Consider the following 20,541-nt stretch of genomic DNA (forward strand, 5'->3'; position numbering starts at 1 on the left):
CAGTACTTTGTATCTCATCACGTGAGACCTCTTCTTGGTACCACTGTAAAATATTCCTTTGAGGAATTGCTCCAAACGTTGTGTATTCCTGTATACTGTGCCTGAATTTGGGGTTGTTGTGACCTTAAAGGTTTAGTTAAGGTCAAATGAAGTCGCTGGGGAGGAAGCTACTCTAATCTGTGTGCTTTAGTTGCCCTGAAGACCTAAACCACTGCTTCCCTTGAAGGAATTTGTTTACCTTCTGTGGTTTGTTAGGGGATGGGACTAATCCAGGAGCAGCTTGACTCCTTCTGACTCAGCGCTTGAGTCTCCGGCTTACTGTCCAGACTCTTCACGTCCTCTGCTTCACCTTGTGGTTCTATTGACTGTGATGTTGTGTGCTTTTGTGCTTTATTATCTGGTGGACATTGTTATGTGGCCACCACAAGCCTACTGTTTTATCAGTGTTTGACCCTCTGTGTCTCTAATAATGGTCTTTGTTCTAAAGTCTACTTTGCGTATTCCAGTTTCCTTTTGTGCGTATTTTCCCACTTTGACTTTTAACTTACCTGTTTTTCTTTTCTCTTCGTCATTCTCCCTTTCTGGATTAGACCTGAGGTCTGTCTAGTTGAGCACTAAGCACATATGTGTGTGTGTGCATGTGTGTTCCTTTTATTTTTTTCTTGAGACAGAATCTTCCTTCCTTCCTTCCTTCCTTCCTTCCTTCCTTCCTTCCTTCCTTCCTTCCTTCCTTTCTTTCTTTCTTTTTTCTTTTTTTTCTTTTCCTAGACAGGGTTTATCTGGAACTTTAGAGACTGTCCTGGAGCTAGCTCTTTTAGCCCAAGCTGACCTTAATCTCACAGAGATTTCAAGCCTGTCCTGGAACTAGCTCTGGTAGACCAGGCTGACCTCCAACTCACAGAGATCAACCTGCGTCGGCCTCTCAAATGCTGGGATTAAAGGCGTGTGCCATCCCCAGTCGAGTTAGACTCTTTAATGGTTGAAAGTTAGAAGCTGGGCGGTGGTGGCGCACGCCTTTAATCCTAGCACCCAGGAGGCAGAGGCAGGCGGATCTCTGTGAGTTAGAGACCAGCCTGGTCTACAAGAGCTGGTTCCAGAACAGGTTCGATAGCCACAGCAAAACCCTGTCTCGAAAAACAAACAAACAAAACCAAAAAAAAAAAAGAGGAAAGTTAGTTGAGAGGTCCCAAACTTACCCTAAACTGAGTATTTTGCTATCCTTATTGATATCTTATTAATGGAATAAATGAAAAATGCTGTATTATTTGAAATCATTTTGCCTTGCACTGATAGGTATGTGTTTGGGGTTACCTAGATTTAGAAAAATGTGTTCATTAAATGTTTTTTATCTTCTAAACTTTATGTAAGCTAAAACAAAGAGAGTATGCTATTAATTAGTGTGATCTCACCCTTTCTTGTTTTTATTCTGAAGTGACAGAGTTGGGAACAATGACTGTGTGGTGGTTTGAAGAAAATGCCCCCACTAGGGAGTGGCACCACTAGGAGGTGTGGCCTTGTTGGAGTAAATGTGACCCACAGTTGCTTCTGCTGCCTGCAGATCAAGATGCAGAACTCTCAGCTCCTTCCCTAGCCCCATGGCTCATTTCCTGGCTCCTATCCAGCACTGCAGTGGACAGCAGACCTTTTTGATGCTTGGTGCCAGGAGGTGGCCCACAGGGACCTGTAGTCCAGAGGCTGTCAGAATCCTGACTTATTCACTCTGTGTCTCTAAGGCTGCAGTAGAATCAGATTCCTGTGAGAACGAAACATAGTCAATCCCAATTTTGAACCCTTTGCTCCATTAAAAATATTTAAAATTTAAAGACAATATAAAACCTATTTTTAAGGACACAAAAAATCCTAGGTAATTAATGACTTCCTTTTAAGATTTGCTTTTTATGTGTATGTGTGTGCACCTGTGTTGGTGCCCACGTAGGCTAGAAGAGGGTACGGCTGCCATGGAGCTGGAGTTGTAGGTGGTTGTGGAGAGCAACACCGTGTGACCGCAGGGAACTTGAACACCTTCTTAGTGTACTGCATGCTCCTAACCGCTGAGTCTTCCCTCCAGCCCTATTGCTAATGACTTTCTAAGATGTTTATATTATGGAAAATTTCAAAAGTACTAAAACGTGGAGGAGCTGCTACAATAACTGCTGTGCTCTCATTCCGCAGACATTTGGTCAATGCTGTTTTGCTCACCTCCGAACCTAAGGTTTCCCCGTTTCCATCCACCGAATCATTTAAAAGAAAGTTAGGGACAGTAGGTCACTAAATTTATAAATATTTCCTTCCTTAGTTCTTCTCCCTCTTCATAAGATTAGCTAAGAAGTTAATGATTTCTCCAAGGCCATATGCTTGAGTGGCAGAAATGAAATGAGAACTTCGATATTCCTAATATTTAATTGTTTTTTCCTCATAGCATGTTGCCTTTAAGAACTGTATTTATTAGACTGCTTAGTCTGGTCATGGTGCTCTAACAAAATCCTACAGACTGAACCGCTTATAAACGATAGTTCCCGACAGTTCTGAGGCTGGGTGCCATCAGATTTGCTGTCTGGTAGGACTGCCTCTTAGTTAACTCACGGCACCGTCAGACTGTATAGGGAAAGGAGCAGACAGCTGTCCTGCTGCTTGTTAAAGGCACTGTCTCATTCATGACCTGCTGGCCACTCAATAGCTCAGCACTCAGGACTAGGTTTCTATATATTTGTGGGGGATGTGAATATTCAGACAATGATAACTTAAAAAAAATGTAGTTATAAACACCAGGCATGGTGGTGCACACCTTTAATCCCAGCACCTGGGAGGCAGAGGCAGGTGGATCTCTATGTGTTTGTAGTCAGCCTAGTCTACATAGTGTGTTCTGGGACAGTCAGGGCTACACAGAGAAACCCTGTCTTGAAAGAAACAAAATAACAACAACAAAATTAATGTAATTAGAATCTCTATCAGTATCTTAAATAAGAGCTATCCAGTGAGATTTTTAAAATGCAAACTCTGGGTCTAAAGCCCAGAGGATTTTATTCCTTAGGGTTGGAACAAAACCAGAAATGTATATCTCTTCTTGGGAGCTAACTATTATATTTCAAAATATTTTATTAGCTAATTACCCCAAATCATTAAAAATTAAATTGTATAAAATTATATATATAAAATTACATAGACACAGATAAAACCAGCATTCAAAGCAGAGCATTTCTTAATAACTTTTCCGTTCTTTATTGTTCTCTATACTGTATATGTATGCACATTGGGAATAAGCTAAGGACTTAATTTTTGTTAACTTGTCTGTTTTGAGTTTGGATCTCACTGTGTTGCCCAGGCACCCCTGGAATGCTCTGAAGTCAAAGCCAGCCTTATGTTCACTGTGGTTCTTCTGCCTCAGTCTCTCCAGTGCTGGCACTGCAGGCACACACAGCCTGAGGGGCATTCACGGGTGTCCGACGGCTTGACGCTGTGACTTGATGTTGCCATTTTCAGTCATAGTTACACTGGGGAAAGGGGACCCATGGGATGCAGGATAAACACAAGCATATATGGTGTACTACTATGCATAGAATAAACAACATATCTTACAGTGTGAGGTTTGTTCAGTGTGCTTATTTCATGTGCTCATGTGTATATGTATGGGCATGCATGTACCATGGTGAGCATGGGAGGTCAGAGGGCAATTTTCTGGAATTGGGTCTCCCTTTTCTCCACATAGGACTCAAGGCTCATCTCAGATCCATCAGGGGTCTTTATCTACTGAGCCATCTTGATGGCCCCCAATTTGCTAAGCTTTGACTTATACATACTTGTGAAACCATCACCCCTCCATCAAGATGTGAGGATACCCATCTCCCCAAGTGTCTAATGCCTGCTATAAGCCTTCCTTCCTGTCTTCTACCCATCCCACACCAGAACAGCCACTGATCTGCCTCCTGTCAGGCAGTTTGCGCATGTTTGCATTTCTTGGATTTATACACAAGTAGAATTAGCATGAGCTTTTCCTGGGATGTTCCTCATTCCGCATCATTATTTTGAGATTCATTCTTTGATGGAGGATTCTCATTGGTTAATAAAGAAACTGCCTTGGCTTTTTGATAGTGCAGGATTTAGATAGGTAGAGTAGACAGAACAGAATGCTGGGAAGAAGGGAAGTTAGGCAGACGCTTCAGGCAGTCGCCATAGGCAGATGCCATGCCTCTCCTCTCTGAGACAGATGCCATGGAGCCAGCCACCAAATCAGACATGCTGATTCTTTCCTGGTAAGACACCACCTTGTGGTGATATACACATTACTAAATATGGGTTAAAGCAAGATGTGAGAATTAGCTAATAAGAGGCTGAAACTAATGGGCCAGGCAGTGTTTAAATGAATACATTTTGTGTGTTGTTATTTCGGGGCATAAGGTAGTCAGGCAGCCAGGAGCCAGGTGACAGGAACACAGCCCGCTGTTCCTTCACTACAATTCTTGTTGCTCAATATCTTTTTTTATTTTATGATTTTTTTAAGTTTTATTAGCATATATTAATTATACATAATAATTGATTTAATTTTCATGCATGTATACATTGTATTTTGACTATATTCACCTCTAATTATTCTCTCCTATCACTTTCTCCCTCTTGCTAATTCTCTTCTCTAACCCAAATGTTCTCTTTTTTCTTTAATGACATTTTAAAGACTTATTCTATTTTATGTTTATGACCATTTTGCCTACATGTACGTATATGTACCATATATGTGCCCAGTGTCCTCAGAGGTCAGAAGGGGGTTTCAGATTCTAAAGACCAGGGCCAGTTTTGAACAGAACTTGGGTCCTCTGCCTGAGCAACTAGTGTTCTTAACCACTGAGTCATCTCTCCAACACTTTTCATGACTTTAACTCTTTATTTTTGAGATTATAACATAATTACAACATTTCTCTTTTCCTTTTCCTCCTTTCATACTCTCTCATATAACCATCTTTACTCTCTTTCATATTCTTGTCCTCTGTTTTCATTAATCGTTATTGCACACATGTATTTATATGCACATACAATATATCCCTAGGTATGACCTGTTTAGTTTGTTCATGACTTTTTAAAGTTTTGGTGAACTAATGAGTCTAATTAAAATAACTAAAGGTGCAGGAGCCATTCACCAGTGGCTACACCAGTGAAGAAAATGTTTCTCATTCTTCCAGGCAAGTCTAAATTGCCTGTGGGTTCTCAGAGACATGTGGGGCTGCACCATTGGTCCTCATTGACATCATAAGTCCTTTATTCATTCAACTGCTGTGGACGCTTGTGTTTCTGTGCTCTTATGGACATTTTGTAGAGTTCTCTTGCACACATATTTATTTCCTTCCCCCCCCCCCCCCGAAGTCAATATATAGACATCGAATTGCTGGAATAAATGGACAAATACTGTAGGTTGGGCTCTATAAAAGCTCTCACACTCTTCTACAGAATATCATTGATTTATTTTCCTCTCTCCCCATCCCTTCCTTCTTATCTTCCTTTCCTCAGCTCTCTTTTACCCCTCCCTCCTTTTCTCCTATGCTTCATTCTTTCCCTTTCTCCTTTGGCATTGGCTGAGGATGTTCGTGGGAGCATCCAAGCATGCGAGCAATGCAGCATAGCTCAAGTCCTTGTCCTTAAACGATTTCCTAACATTTATTTGGTGGACATGAAGAAGAAACTAATTTATATCAAAGGCCTTTCCAGATTTTGAATTGCTTTACTTACCTTATCAACTGGAAATGAATTTGCTTTCCAGTTTTTCTGCAGTTCTTACTATTTTCCATCATTATTCTTTTAACTTGGGCCACCTCTTAGGAAGTATATTAAAGGTTTTAAATTGATGTAATAAAAAGACTTTAATTTCAGTAAGCTGTATGCCATACACTATCTGATTCCAGAAGTCAAGCAGATGTAATAATTACTATTTGGTACATTTGTGTGCATTGCTAAATACGTAGCAGAGCTATTTATATGTCTGTGGTACTTGGTTGCCAGGTCCAAATTATCCTTTCCAGCATGTCTGTTTCAAAAGTTGGAAGACCCATCACATTTACTCAGGTAAAATGTGGCTATATTGCCATTTTATTTCAATGATATGTTAGTTTCTTGTTATAAACTGTTGCCCTTAGAAGCTACTTGGTGGGTGGTGTCTCAGAAGGAGGATCTGAGCTAGGACAAGGCTGGCTTCTATCTCTAAGCAGACTTTGTTCTCTTTCAGTCTCCACAGTAGAGCAGCTGACTCCCCACTACCTGCATCTAGGAAGTCTGAGTTGCACTGGGGTGTCAGGAAGCACAAGATCTTGAGGACTCAACTAGAAATGCTTCTCTGTGCTCATGTGACAACTTCTTAGGTCTTCACTGCCTAAATCTCACTTGTGGATTGATTGAGAGCAAGACTGGAAGCGAGGCTGACACACTGTAGCTTCAAATAGGCTGTTCCAGGAGGGGGCTGCTTCCAGCAGCCTTTTCCATACCTAAGAAAGAGTCAAAAAGTGAACAGAAGTATGCCCAAGCTTTTGATGAATCTACCGTGCAGGATTATTACTGTATTTACTTGGCTGCTTTATTATCACCATATTGTAGTGCAAACACAGGACTGTCTGTAGAGTGATGGATCTTGGGGATTTTCGCCCTTTCCCAAGTGCTTTATCTATGGGTGAGTGATCTGTCTTTCTCCAGCCAATTAAGGTAAGATCTGCATCTGAAGGGAAGCCTTGTTTATACACTCCAACATGCTAGTAAACAAACAAACAAACAAACAAATGGGAAGGAGAAACCTGCCATCTGGAAGGAAAAAAACAATGTTTCTCCATGTAGTTACAGATCTGTGATGGAGGAGGGTCATCTGTCTATGTGTTACTTTCATTGGTTAATAAAGAAACTGCCTTGGCCCTTTGATAGGACAGAAAATTAGGTAGGCGTAGTAGACAGAACAAAATTGTGGGAGAAAGAAAGAAGAATCAGACAGAAGCCTCAGGCAGATGCCATAGCTCTCCTCTCCAAGATGGATGCAGGTTAAGATCTCTCCTGGTAAGCTACCACCTCGTGGTGCTACACAGATTACTAAATATGGGTTAAAGCAAGATGTGAGAATTAGCCAGTAAGAGGCTGAAACTAATGGCCAGGCAGTGTTTAAATGAATACAGTTTCCGTATAATTATTTTGGGTAAAGCTAGCCACGCGGGAGCCAAGCGGGACAAAAAGCAGGCCCGCTCTCCTCATCTCTATAGATCTGGTTACACAAGCACCATGTGACTCCAGATGCTGCTTAAGAAACTGAGAACACACTGGTTATGTATCTGGTTACACAAGCATTGTGAGACCCTAGATGCTGACTTAAGAAATGGAGACTACAGTGAGGACATCGACCACGCCCTCAAAGCACAGAGGGAGGAAGAGGAGACAGAAGTGGGGGGCAACACTCACTCATTCACATCTGCTTGAACGTGAGCTTTTCATTGTAACCCTGTCATCCCTCTGTCTCTCTGGGGGACTGGGACAGGACACCCTGCTCTTACCAGAACCCAAAGGGGCTCATATGCCTTGTGTGAAGTAGGCAGAGAATTTGCATAGACTTACAAATGTCCTTCTGTATGCTTTTGGTCACCTCTAAGTGACTTTCGTTACCTAACACAACACTATCTTATTTCATTTATTCTACTATTGGATTGCTTAGAAAATAGTGATAGATCATATGTCTGTATGTGTTCAATATGGACACATTTAAACATGTTTCCCATTTGAGGTTAGTTGACCCTGTGTATGTAGAAGTCACAGATATGGACAAACTCGTGTTTGTCTCACATAACAGGAGTGAGACAAGGTGGAGACTGTTCCCAGATCGTTAGAAAAGCCTGAGGTAGACATCAGAGTGCTGGACTGGGGGCCATGTGGACCATGTCTCTGTCATGGATTTATCTTGTTTTGAGAAGACAGCACTGGAGAGACAAACGATTCTGTATAGTGAATTCTAGGCTAGCCTGGGCTGCTGAGTGAAACCTTATCTCAAGAAAACAAAGCAATACAACCAAACACAAAAGCCAGGCTTGGCAACTTGGACCCAGGAGCCAGTACTTGGGAGGCTGAAGTTTGAAGATCAGGAGTTCAAGGCCAGCCTCAGTTAGTGGTTAAGTTTGAGATCAAGCTGGAAAGAAGGATTGGCTGTTATCAGCACTTCCTGCTCTTTCAGAGGACTGGAGTTCAGTTCCCAGCACCCACGGCAGGTGACTCACAACCACCTCTAGTTCTAGCTCTAGAGGGATCAAACGTTCTCTTCTGGCCTTTCTGGCCACACCCCCAACGTGTGTGTGCAAACACACACATAAATAAACAAATATAAAAGTACATTTTGAAATAAAATTTCAAAACTTAAGAACCTGTTTTGTTATTTTTGTTGTATAAATACAGTATTTTGAAAGACTTCGTGAGTTCTTTGGATTCCTTTATCTTTAGCTATAAGTTCAAGGTCACTTGAGTGTAAATCTTGGTCCTGGGATTACTATCTATGCTAAACTGAGGAAGCTATGTGACCTCTTTAAGCCTCACCTTCTTTCCCTTTGTCTCTGTTCCTTTTTCTTTGCTGTCTCTGTCTTTCGGCACCTCGCCTCCGGGTGTAGGTTTCAAACAGGGTCTCATTCTGTAGGCTCTGCTGGTCTTGAAGCTCATGCCTTGGTTTCTTTACAGAGCTGTGAAGAACATGTTAATGAGCGTGTGACAAGAGCAGGAACAGGGCACAAACCGAAGACGTCAGTGGATAATGACGGTGGCAATGATCATAGTGCTTCTGCTGTTGAGGATCTGAGCTAGCAGCATAGTAACCATAGCCTTTCTGGAGTCACACAACAAACTTATCTGCAAAGGGAATCTGCAAATTTTGGTGTGAGTAGTGTTGCTGTAGCGTTGAGGAGATTTTGGAATGAGGGACAGGTTTTGGGGGGCAGAGAACGTCCTGGGTCTTAGATCCAGAACTCTATGTTAATTTTGTTTGTCAATATGAGAGCAGGGTTCAGGAGGGGAATAGTAGCGAAAAGGGGGGTGAAACCAGAGGAAGAAAAAGACAATAGGCCCCAGGCTGGAGCACCCAGAATTCAGAGCAGAGATTGTTTCTGGACGGGGAATTCCTTTGCAGGCAGCCAAGTGGTTTTTAAGAGTTTCCTGAGGCAGGAAGGAGATAAGAGGGGCGGGGGGGGGGGGGGGGAGAGGGGAAGGGGAGGTACAGCTGGCAGTAGGTGGAGACTCAGTACAGGTCCAGACTGGGAGTACAGCCTGGTCCTAGGTGGCACTGTGGTTCTCAACATGTAACCAGATGTGTTTAGGGTAAACTTGGGACTCATGTCTTCAGGTGAGAATCTGCGATGGTTTATAACCATCATCAATTTGACAGGATCTTGAATCACCTAGCAGACAACCTCTGGACATGTTTTTGAAGAAGTTTCAAGGTTTGATTAATAGAAATGGGAAGACCCACCTTAACTGTGGGTGGTGCTATTTTATAAGCCATGGTCCTATTTTATAAGCCATGGTCCTAAACGTGCAGAAAGGAGTCAAGCGAGCCCCAGTGTTAGTCTCTGGACTTCCTGACTGCAGATGAAACGTGACAGCTGCCTCAAGCTCTTGGGGTTGAGACTTCCCTACCATCATGGACTGTAACCTTGAACTGGGAGCCAAAATAAACCCTTCAAGCTTCTTTTGTCTACTACTTTATTGGAACTGAGATGGGTGACTATTGCAGCCCGTGGCAGCAAGGCTGAGGAAGGAAGGGACCTGCCAAAGTTATTTTCCCCCAATTCCATTATTTTCTATCTTATCTCTGAAGTATGCAGTTTTCAGTCAGAGGGTTAGTAGCATGAAAGGCATTTTAACAAATTAGTGCATTGCTGAAGTGGTTGTTTGCTGAAAGCGGTCAGAATAAATAATAAAGATTTAGATTCTAATGGATCGTTCCCCGTTTCTTATGGCTTATTTCTAGTTGCTATTGGTTTTCTAGGTCAAGACTGAAGCACGCTTGGAATTCTGTATACAATGTCAGGGTCACTACTCACAGTCCAGAGAGTTCTGTGATTTGATTAACAGCACATCAGGTTGGGCTCATTGTGAAATGTCAGGGTAACCACACAGATGTTTATGACTAAAAATCAGAGCAACTCTTTTTTATAATTAACTTGTGCAGCCACACTGTGTGCATCTGATGTTACTTTTCCGAAGTCAGAGAAGGATATCAGATGCCCTGGCCTGGGAGTCACAGGCTGTTGTAAACCACAGGGTATGGCGCCAGGAACCACACTTGTGTCCTCTGCCAGATAGTATGTGCCCTGAGCCATCTAGCTATGACCAGCACCTTCTGGAACTTCCAAGCATCTCACATTTTGGCTTCCCCCTGACCTTCTGCTTTCCTCCATGGAACCCTCTTTGTCTGGGAGGTGGGACGCCCACAGTTTCCCTCTCCTCTTCCTTCTGTCACCCGACTCTCAGCTTACCTTTCCACTTCTTTTGACATGACATTTTGTCAAGGGGCAATCTCCCATTCTTACCCTCCTCTCTCTAACCCTGGCCTTTTCCGAACTCACTTCCAACTAATATCCAGACGTCTCCTCTGAGGCAGCCCACAGATTCTGTAGAGGTTTAGTCGTTCTTTTGCCCCGATGTCCACTTTGATCATGACTTACCTTCCTACCTCTGTATAGCTCATGGCGTTTATGATGATTTGTTTTTAGAATTACGGATATGTCTGTGTGCCCCACAGTGTGTGCCTGTGAGTCTAGATGCCCATGGAGGGCAGAGCCACTGAATTCCCCTGGAGCTGGAGTTATTGGTTCCTGTAAGCTGCCTACTGTGGGAGCTGTGAACCCAGCTTGGGTCCTCTGCAAGCCAAGTGTGTGCTGCTGCTAACTGCTGGCTCATCTCTCTAGCTCCAGGTGGTGGCAGCTTTGCCCTTCCTTTTAAGGCTTCATGGAGCTGTGCTCAGAGTGAAAGCAGAGCTCTCCCATCAATAAAGAACGTTGCTGTTTGAGCAAGCAATAGTGCCCACTTCTACGTACACTTTGGCACTTCACAAAAATTCATATAATGAAGTCTTCATCCGGCAGTCAGAGTTCCACATAATCTAGATTCAGGCCACTGAGATGCTTCTCATCTTTCTCCCTAAATGTCCCATATGTCCTGGTCATTTGGAATATTGATTATTTTCAGGACTTGCTCAGTCTTTCCCTACACTGCTTCATGGTCAAGGGTGTCATCTTGGAGATTGCCTCCCTCTTTTTTTCTGCCTACCAAAGTCCTACTTGCAAGGTCCCTTCCAAGAGCCACTGCTCACAGCAGGCTACCCAGCCACAGATGACTCAGGGAACAGGCTTTCTTTTCTCTCCTCTGAGCTCTAGAATGCTAGGTTCAGACTTCTCCACTAGATGTTAGGTTCCTCGGTGAGGACTTGTGTTGTTCCCACTGTTTGTGGCACACAGTAACTGTCTCACTTGCTGTGGGTAACTGAGTAATGATTTGACTTATGCATTTCCTGCTAAGTGTGTGTCTTGAAGCCAGGGAGGCACTCTGAGGCCCTCGGTCTTGAAGGCAAAGGTCATGCTGGGCTCCCTCTGCGTGGCTAGGCTGGGCGAGTTGCAGCTCTGTCTAGACATGAGATAAACAAGAAGGCCAGGAACTGATGCTCTTTGCTGTCTTTGGGAAGGCACAGGAACCGATGCTCTTTGCTGTCTTTGGGAAGGCACAGTTTCTCATCTTTGCCTTTCTGTCTTTCTCATTTGCAGCATCATCCCACTTGTTGCTTTCCTTAGGCAGTTTTCCTTTGAGGGGTTATTGATTCTGAATGTCCTCGCTCTTCCTGTCTCCAGGCTGTTTCCTCTGTTTAGTGCTGACACATCCTATAGTAGGTTTCTCAGGAATTTCAGGCACTCCTCTGTGTATCCTACCTTACAGTCAGTAATAAAGATTCTTGCAATTACGTGTATCATCGGAGCATATTTTATTATGGGGAGTTTGCTGCAGTATATCTCTAGCCAGTGGAAGGGCACAGATTAAGGACTTGAAAGCGGGACAGGGGTTTTATAGAGATTGACCTAAATAATAAATGACCTAAGATGATGATAATGGTCGGACAATGATAATAATTTCAAACAAGCCTATCCACCAGTTTAAAACACATTAGTCCTGAAGTGAAAGCTGTGACCTTTAGAGACTTGAGCTACTAAAGGGAAAATATTTAATATTTGAGAATGAGAGTTAGCAAGATGGTTCAGCAGGTAAGGGTACCTGCCACTAAACTTGATGTCTTGATTTTGTTCCCCAGGACCCACAGAGTAGAATGAGAGAAGTAATTCTATTAGCTTGTCCTCTGATCTCCATACAAAGGCTGTGGCTCACCTGGACACAACATACACACAAATAAAAATGTAATAAAAATTAAAAGAGAAACATGTTTACAAAGTAACTTAAGATGTCATATGAAATTTAAAGGAAAAGAAGAAAAAAGATGTGTGTTTCTATTTGAGATTAAAGGCCTTGGGTGATCTAGATTTCTGAATGTTGATGAGCAGATGCACATAGCTTGGCAAGGAAAGACTCTGTTTTGATCAGCCCTCTGCTCGCTCATCTGTGTTTCTGTCCCAGGGATACAGGCAGATGTGAACTGCTTCCTGGAACTTTGCTCGTACACCTTGCTTTTCTAAATGACCTTCTGCAACGAGGTAATATTCTCCAGAGTGAGAGCCCCCATAGAACACAGAGACAGGGTGAAAAAGCCACCCCTGAAGTGTGGGGTGTGCCAGACAGTTTTTCTTTGAGATCTTAGCTACATTATTGGAAATGTCACTCCAACGGGAGAATGGTTTCTGCCAGTCATGTGGAAAAAAGAGTAACATGGGAGGGATATTTCCTCCTTCCAGACCTCCTGAAGTGCTCTTGAAAGAAGAGCATGAATAATGTAAATTTGAAAATATTGTGTAAAAGCAACGAATTTATTTTGGGGTGTACTGGGGATCAAACCCAGGGCCTTGCACATCCTGGGTAAGTACACCCCCTCTAAATTGCCTCCCTTCCCTTGCTTATTTTTTTTTAAGATAGGATTTTACTGTGAACTTGTTAGTAGCCCAGGCTGGCCTTAAAGTCAAGATCCTCTGCCTTCACCTTGTCCATGCCTACCCAAAGTAATAATTTTGATGATATGTGCGTTTAAAGATGTAAATGTAGAGACCGCTAGAAGAAGTTAAAAGTATCCCTCACTCAGTCAGCAGACACCAGTTGAGCCCCTTCTGTGTTTGATTTATGGAACTTTCCATTGGAAAATGTAATCAACTTATTTGCTTTATTCATTTTACATGAAACGTTAGTTAGAATTCTATTTCTTATTTCCAAGGTTGTTGGAAGTAGACTGTATAGAATATAATTAAACCCTCCGTTAATGGCTACCCCCAGCACACTCTCTGGCTGATCTCTAATCTCTGCACAGAAAACCCCTTGCACCTAATGACTCACCTCTGAATACACAGCACATTTCTGTGATCTGAGAATCAGATAACCCTGATTAGTGGACCGGAACTGAAAGGGAGAGTCAACATGACTTCAGTGAATCTCTTAGAAAGTAAAGCAATTGCGCCTTAATGGATGGGTTTCACAACGGTCACTTCAGCTCCTGGATGGCCTGGGTCAGGATCCTGGTAAAGCTGAGACACCTGATTAGAATTATGTGAAATATTCCCATCCTCGGCATTTGACAGCTTTCCAGTCTCTAAAACGGGTGACTAGAAAAAGAAGCTAGGTGTGATGTTCCTACCTACACACTCACACCAGGGGTGCTAAGGCAGGAGCCGTACCACAAGTTGGAGGCAGGCCACTCTGTGCTACCAGCTGAGGTCCAAACCAACCCAGACACATGTGTATAATATGCAGTCTGCCTTCTCTAGATACAAAGGCTTTCTCCTTTAAGTCACTCTGCTATTATGTTTTCACTTATATCTAAAACTGTGTTTTTCCTTAGTGCTCCTATGCTGGCAATGTGACATTAATGTATCTTCATTACATCCTTCAAACACTAAAGTTTAATTCAAAATCATGCTTGTGAAAGATATTTAACACTAAAGCCTTTCAGTTACAAGCTAAAACACAAGTAGTAAACTTTTCCTTTTTTTTTTTTTAGTAAGTCTTAAAAATTTATTTCAGCCAGGTAAGGTCAATTGCTATAATCCTAGCACACAGGAGGCCAAGGAGAAGGTTATGTGACCAGCATGGGCCATATATCAGGACTGTCTTTCAAAGACAAAAAGTTTTGTTTTTTACTTGATTTTTTTCCCTCTTTTTGCTTCCTTTTTCTTTTCTTTCTTTTTTTCCAAGACAGGGTTTCTTTGTACAGTCTTGTCCTGGAACTAGCTCTAGAGACCAGGCTGGCCTCAGATTCACAGACATCTGCCTACCTCCGCCTCCTGAGTGCTGGGATTAAAGGTGCGTGCCACCACTGCCTGGATGCTTTCACTTTTTCATCCCGGACTGACCTCAGTGGTGAATGTCTGCATTCCCAGCACTCAGGAGCCTGAGGCAGGAGGATCATGGGTTGAAATCATCCTTGTCTACTTTGAGTCATGGAACCCTGTCTCTAAATAAACCTAAACTACATTTGGCTTAGTGTCCTGCTAAGTCTTTCTGGTCCTTGGCCCTAGGGTATGGGAACCCATCTTTCTGCTGATTTCTTTGCTCGGTTTTACATGGGCTGCCTCTCCTGGTGATGGAGACAAAGTGTGGCCATGACATAACTCTGTAAGAGACGCTCCCGAGGAGACGATCCACTGTAAATCACTGTCTCTCTTGTGCATCCAGGAAAAGGCACCTTTTCTCAGAGGCGTTGCCACTTGGTTTCATAGTTTTATCACTTTCTCAATTCACTTATTTTTCGTATATATAGACGAGGATAGAAAGATGACTATAGTATTATAATATTCATATAAAAACCAAGCGACACCAGTCCACTAAACCTGGCTTTGGAATTGATATACAGCTATGAGGCAGCACCATATACATTGGTATCCATTGCTGATCTTCAGAGTCAATGTCCAAGTGGGAGAAGTTTGAAAGTAGTAATCTGAGGTACCTTCATATGTTAGCCATACATAAAGTAGCTGCGATCAACCCTGAAACGATCTCCCTCTTTCTTTTATGTAGAGTAATAGAGATTATTATTATTATTATCACAATGTATCTTCTCCATCTTCCTCATGCTGGTTCATCTGCATAGTCTGTGCTCTGAGGCCTACAGGGCATGTCTGTCATGGGCCATAGCAACCCACATCGAGTTCTCTAACCCATTTCCTAAACTGAAGTTTATGCTTTACTTTATTGCATGATTCTGGAGACATTATTGTGTAGAACAGGCAAAAGTAACCAAAGCTATAACAACCTATCTATCACTACGGTTCTGAAGAAGTTGCTTGGCTGCCCACAGAGTAACAGAGTGTGAAATCGAAAAACCTTAACACAGCCAGTAACCAACCCACCCTCCAGGTAGTGACTCCCATCTGCAGATGGAAATTGCCATCTAATTGCCTTTTGAGGCTGCTAGGAGCTAACCTGTGGCTGATGACTGTGTCCCCATCGGTGTGCACAGATGCCATATTTATCCCCTCCATAACTCGTAGTACTTCGATGCAGTCAGAGAAATTACTGTATGTTTTGTATATTTGTTAAAGACGGATTCTTCTATTTTTTTTTTTTTTTTTTTTTTTTTTTTTTTTTTTTTTACAAATCTCAGCTGAGTTGCTGTTGGGATGTGGCCGCCAGAGGTCCTTGTAGACATCCCTCAGCCACAGTAGGGCTAAAGGGTTAAAAGGGTTTCTGGTCTTCTGTAAATAAAAGCTTCTTAATGAAGGCATTATCACCACTACGGAGGGCAGCAAAAACAGCGACTAGCTTATTAATTCTCTTAAGTACAATTTACAAAGTTTTGGATACAAGCCGTCTTTGGATTGAGGACAGTCCTAGCAGAGTAAATGACACAGGGGGATGAATGGGAATGGGGAAATGGGTGGAGGGAGCCGGGCTAACTTGTAGGACAGACCCTGAGCCACCTCTCCCTTGGGGCGCAGCCTCCAGCAGTGTCATAGGGCCGTTCACCAACTTCTCTGGACGTAGGCGAGCAGTCATTCTTGCACACTCCGTGGCGCAGAAGACCCTGCTCTCCAGGCACCGTGTCTGCAGTGACCGTCTCTCAATCAGGGTGCCCTGCTTTGCTCAGGAGCCGGACGCACTGCAGAAGGGCCCTGGTGGAATCTGGTGGCTGCAGCCAGTCGCGACCCCAACCCTGAGGCCCACGCTGCCTCCACTACGCGGGCTCGGGGGCTCCCACCCCGAGGCGGGCTCTGTGCTTGGCTGCTGTTCAGCCGGCGCTGCCCCTCCGCCTCTCCACCCCCCCATTCCGCCCCCCAATCCCTGGAGACTCCGTGGCTGCCGGAGCCGGAGGTGGAGCCGAGCCCTCTGCCGACTGGCAGGAGGGAAAGTTCGGCAGAGGCGGGAGCAGCGCAGCTGAGGGACCCCGCCCGGCTGTCAGCAGGGCTGCCTGTGGTAAGTAGGGGTCCCTTACCCGGAGTGCAAGGCCGGGCGTGGCCGGCTGCATGCGGGTGTGTTGCTGCCACTCGCCTGCCCGCTCAGTCCAGTGCCACTGCCCCCTCGGGGTTGGCTTTCTGTAAGCCCTGGAGGACGACCCCACGGCTGGTCTCCTGTGATCATGTTATCCTAGGGCTGAGGACTCCGCGATCACTGCCGCGTTGGATAGTGCTCGGTGCGTGGCGGGCTCGGTGCCTCTACATGAACCGCGTGCAGCTCGGAGAGAGGGTCTCCAGTGCCGCACCCCGTGGCCAGCGCGCCTTCCCCAGCGCTTTCTGAGTCCGGAGCTACTGGCTAACTATACAGAACCCCTTTTCAAAGTAGCTTTGGCACGTGTTGGCGCCCCTAGTTTGCTGTTCCCGGATTATTTTTTGCTATGATGGAGAGGGTGGCCCGTGGGCAGTAAGCTTTCCTGCACTGGACCAGTGCAATGGTGACTCTCTGGACCTCGAGGGTCTCCACTATCTCAGTGTGACCCAGTACAACCTTGTGCTCCAGGAGTGGGGAGAAGCTCTCCTAGGACATGCTCTTGGGGTGCAGTGGGGCATTCCGAAGGCAGGAGGAAAAGGAAAGCTGTGCTGGGCGAAGGCAAAGTTGTTTGTTTCCGCCACACTTCCTGCACCTGTACCCCTGTCGTCAGGGATTTTGAAGTTATAGAGGAAAAGACATTAACAGTACTGTACATGGCCAGACACTGAGCCTCGGCAGATGCTAAAAATGAAACGGTAATAAATAATAGGATGACTGTATTTTGCAAACTCCATTTTTATTCTGATTGCAACGTCTTGGCACAATTGTCATTAAAGATAACTAACTGCAGTCCCGTTTATAAGGAATCTAAGTGTCTAGCAAATCCTCACAATTCTAGGGGGTTTCTTGGATTGTGTTAACACTTTTCATGTAAGAGAGTCCCAATTATTGGAAACTGCGAGCATTAATAAACTCTGGGGTTTGGCCACATGGAAAGGAGTCTTTCAAACGTGGAAATAAGAGCATAAAGACAGAGGGTCACTGGTGCCCTTGGCATAAGATTACTCCCGTAGAGGGATAATGCTGTTGAACTTCCAGGAAGTGCCAATTCTTGGAAAATGTGAGATGCGCCATATCCAGTATATGAACTTAATAAATGTATAACATTTCTTCCACATTGAGCTACCTATCGGGTGTGTCCAACCTGCAGCCTATGGAGGGTAATAGGGTGAATAACAGCTGTTAATGTGGCCCAAGACAAAATCGTGAATTTATTTAAAACGCTAAAGGTTTTTATTGTACGTGTGTGTGTGTGTGTGTGTGTGTGTGTGTGTATTAAGTTTTTCAGTGTGGTGCAATGGTCAAGCATGGATTTTGCAGATTAGGACACACCTGCTGCCACTACAAATCAAGCAATTGTTTCCCAGAGACATTGTTTCTTTTTGTTGCTTTGGCAGTCCTGGAAGTCACTATGTAGACCAGGCTAGCCTAGACATCACATCTGTCTGCCTCAGCCTGGCAAGTGTTCAGATTACAGACATGCAAGCACCAAATCAGGATCACACAATACTACTTTAATTCTCTCCATATTTCTGTCTCAGATCTCAGATGTCTAGTTGTGAACCATACTAATGAGCTTCAAAGAAAATATCCAATTTTTGATTCATCTGAAGCATTTATCTAATTATTCTTTATCAAAAAAAAATCAGGAGTCAGATACCAGGTTAAGAGCCTGGAAGGCAGAGAAGCAGTGGGGCAGCCACCTGTGATGGCCTCCTATCTCTTCCATTCCTCTATCTCTTCCGTTCCTCTATCCAAAAAGGCCAGGAGCCTCTCTGAGCCCCACCTTACTGTCTCAGTCCTCCAAGACCTCTATGGTCAATTTTGGTCAGCTAGTGGCTAGCTCTGCTCTCTGTTTCAAAACAAACTTTATTGTCAGAATGCAATCAAGATACCACACGACGCTCACCATTTACATGACTGTGAGACTGTGCTTTGCCGTTCCAGAAAGCGGTCATCCAAGAGGCGTGTCTTGCTTTTTAACCACACCACCTTGGGCAAGTCATGTGCTCTTTCCAGTACCAGAATTCTAATGTGCAAAATGGTTGCAATACTCCTCACTTGCTAGAGATGCTTGGAGAATTAAATAACATTCTTTACAAGTGCTCAGAACATAGTAGAACCTTTCCTGAATGCTATCTCTTGTCTTTCTTAAATACTTTTAGATATGTTTTAGCTCTTAAAATCTTTGAAGGTTTTAATTCTTTCTCTTATGTGATCTTTTCCCATCCATCTATCCATCCATACATCCACAAGCCTGTTGCTCACTGAAGGTCACTGGATGTTTCCCTACTGTCTGTTTGAACCTCGGAGTTGGCACTGTGGTGAATGCTGGTAGGCACCGCTTCAGGGGTGATTTTTTGGTTGAGAATCCAGTCTTTCTGTTTCCCAGTTCTGTTCTTGTTGATGATACCGTACTGAAAAGCAGAAACAGTATGCTGTGCATGGCTGCTGTGCATGGCTGCTGTGCATGGCTGCTGTTTCTCCTGCTTCCCTTGTCCCATCCCACTCCATACTGGCAAGTGGTAAGGACTTAAGGGTTTGTTGGTTTGGAATTCACAGTGTAATAAAGTTATTCTTCAGGCCACATCCATCCTTTTGTATTTCTGATGAAAGGATCTTGGGATTATAATTTACAGCCCTACCATATATTAAGGCTAACAGAGGTCTTAAAGAGGCTGGGATCAGGTAGACTTTATTACCTATTGATTTTGCCCTCATGATAAAGTGGTTTTATAAAACCCGTAAAAGCCAAGGCCTAGCAGTGTCTCCACCGCTAGGGGCCTCCTCTGCACACTGAACACCCTGCATATCATTTCTTCCCAGTCTTCTGTCCTTTCAGATAGCAGAGAAACTGAGCTTCACCACCAAAGAATACATTTACAAAAACCATTGTTAAAGGCCTGAAAATAAATAAAAGCTCTCTTTGATGGATTCAGTGGGGCTTAAAAAATAAGTTTAGAGACTGAAATATTGAACTTTTTACTTTATGTATTATAATATTCAAATATGAAATTTAGAAATTAAATACGTGATTCAGATGTAGAATTTTGATGTTCTTTGTGTATGTGTGTGTGTGTGTGTGTGTTTGTATGTGTGTAGGTTTATCTGTTTATGGTGGATTTTTTCTTAATCTTTTAATATGCTTAAAATAGTTTTTTTCTCCTAAATAGATACTTGTGGCACTATGTATATCTGCTACATATACATTGTAATGTACTGTAATAATATGGATTGCTTCTCAAGGGATTTTATATAGCCAGTTGAAGCCCCTCTTCTCTGCATTTTTTTTTCTTTTTGGAGCTGCACTAAATTTCCCCCTTGAAATGTTTTGTTGCATTCTACCACGCAGCATTAAAGGGTACCTTACTTTTGTGGAGAACTTTTGTCTAAAGTAGGGCCTCATTTGTAGCAGCTTGGCCTCAGATCTTCAGTGACCCTCCACATATACCCAGCTATGAGTTTTAGAAAGCTCTTTTCCTTGTAAATTCTGATATTAGTGAAGTCAGTAAGGCTTGAGGATATTGTTGAACAGCTTGAAGGTGTGTTTATTTCCTAGACAGAGCTCGTTATTTGGGAGAAGAAACACTGACAGTCTATGCAAACCGGCAGTACCATCCCCAATAGAACCATAGTATTTGGAAATAAATAAGAACAGTTTCAGGTTTCCAGGGTGCTTTCGTTTATTTTGGGAAGCTAAACAACTTTATTCTACACAGAAAAGCCCGCTAAGGTAAAGAAATTCAACACACTGAGACTCCAAACCTTCCAAAGGGGTTTCTCTTCTTACGTATCGAACCTTTCTGAATTCAGAAACATTCCAAGACATCCAGTTCCAATTTTGGTGTGACTCGAATACAAGGAAATCTGATTGTTTTTGTTTCTCTATGGAGATCTAGGCTAGCCCATTGCTGAAGCACAAAA

General features: G+C 43.4%; 1 protein-coding gene across 1 annotated transcript in view; it reads left to right on the top strand.

Annotated features, from left to right (window-relative positions):
• The first annotated feature begins 16,449 nt into the window (after positions 1-16,449).
• Positions 16,450-20,541, top strand: part of Csgalnact1 (chondroitin sulfate N-acetylgalactosaminyltransferase 1) — a 307,224-nt gene continuing 303,132 nt past the window's right edge. The window contains 1 exon segment of the mRNA XM_042054957.1: positions 16,450-16,545. The gene's annotated coding sequence lies outside the window, so the exon portion shown is untranslated.

Source organism: Arvicola amphibius, chromosome 4 (genome assembly GCF_903992535.2).
Source record: "Arvicola amphibius chromosome 4, mArvAmp1.2, whole genome shotgun sequence".
In the NCBI taxonomy this organism is placed as follows: Eukaryota; Metazoa; Chordata; class Mammalia; order Rodentia; family Cricetidae; genus Arvicola; species Arvicola amphibius.